The sequence below is a fragment of the Nannospalax galili genome, unplaced genomic scaffold (assembly GCF_000622305.1).
Source record: "Nannospalax galili isolate Female #2095 unplaced genomic scaffold, S.galili_v1.0 scaffold2810, whole genome shotgun sequence".
In the NCBI taxonomy this organism is placed as follows: Eukaryota; Metazoa; Chordata; class Mammalia; order Rodentia; family Spalacidae; genus Nannospalax; species Nannospalax galili.
This window is the reverse complement of record NW_008327211.1, coordinates 65,571-67,172: the sequence shown is the minus strand read 5'-3', so window position 1 is coordinate 67,172 and position 1,602 is coordinate 65,571. Positions and strand designations below refer to the sequence as shown.

Sequence of the window (1,602 nt, the reverse complement as noted above, 5' to 3'; positions counted from 1 at the left end):
AGTCTCTGGGCTCTTGCTTCTCCTCCCTGTGCAGGGTAAGACCCCCTAGGGTGCACTGGAAAGCCAAAGGTATCAGAACTGTAAAATTCTGAAGACTCAGAGACTGAGATGGTGGGAGGGAAGGCACCAAGGTTGGAGGATGTGGTGGAGATTCCAGATGAAAGGGAGATGTGTGCCTCCTGATGCCCACATCAAGTATCACAAGACAGAAACAATAGCACACAGAAGGTCATACAAATTTAAGGTTACTTCATACAGAGGAACCAGTCCAGTGTGAGGAGCTCTGAGGACAGCTGAAACTGTACATCAGGGGCAAAAAAGGGCAAGAGGGACATTTCCTTTGGTGTGTTTGTGGCATTGACTGCTACTGAACTTTAGATGATAACAATAATACCTTCATGCTGTCGCACTGTGTCACCTCTTTGTCCAGAGAAATGCCCTCGTACCCTTTAAAAGTTCCCTGGGTAAGGTTGCTGGCCAGGGTGGTACAAAAACCACTCCCCACCATTCTACAACTGAACTGGGATTCCCCTTCCCACTGTGCACTCTGGTGATAATGAGAGGAGAACTCATTTAGTGTGGTGCTACCTGATCAAAATGAACAAAGACTGATGGCATCTCTCCACACACAGGACAGGACTCAGGCAGTCCCATCAGGACCACACACTCATGGCAGGGGAGAGGCAGCCTCTTCCATGTGAAGGATCAAGTGGGAGTCTACAGATTCCTGGGAATTCCCTTTGTCAAGCCACCTGTAGGACCACTGCAGTTTGCACCCCAGAGACCCCTGAACCATGAAGTAGTGTGAGAGATGGAACATCACAACCAGCCATGCAAGTGCTGGGGCCCAAGAGGCTGGAGTGAACATGTAAACAGCTCTAGACCAAATGTTTTCCTCCATCTCAGTCCCAAAGCAGTTTTCATTGTGTCAGGGAGAGTCTCCCATGTATTTTTCTGATGCATGTGCTAAGATTTAGAGTGAAGCAACCTCACCCAGCTCCTGGGTCAGAGCTTAGCATTCATAAGGAATTAGCTCCAGGTACTACAGAGAGGAGCAAAAACAAAATCGTTTCTGGATTCAGACTAAGCAAGTATCTCTGCCATGATGGGAGGTGTCTCTGCAGAGGAGTCAGTGTGACCTGTTAAGCAGCAGGAAACCCTGAGTTCATTACCACACACTGCAGCTCCCTGGGGGGGCAGGGCAGTGGTGAGCCCCTGGCAATGCCACCCTCCACAGTTGCTGTTATAACCAATAAGGCCATGTGCTTGTGAAGAAAGAACAAGTGTATGTGTGTCCATATGGAGACTGTAGAAGGAGGATTCCTGAGAGCCTGGGCAAGAGATGATGTCCCACTACCCTATGGGAAAGTATTATCCATTCATTCCTATAGTACCTATGTGTGCACAGCACCCCAATAACCACATATCTTCGTTTCATTTTCTGATACTGACAAAAGCAACTGAGGGGTGAAAGGTTGTATTACAGGTCACAATTCTAAGTTATATTTCATCCTGGGGAGAAAGAGCAGCAAAAGCTTAAGGAGCTGGTCACGTCACATCCATAATCAGAACAGAAAGTGTGGATGCCTGGTTTTGCTCAGC

General features: G+C 47.9%; 1 pseudogene; it reads left to right on the top strand.

Moving 5' to 3' along the window:
• Positions 1–632: 632 nt before the first annotated feature.
• LOC103733496 overlaps positions 633–1,602 on the top strand; it is a 6,863-nt pseudogene continuing 5,893 nt past the window's right edge.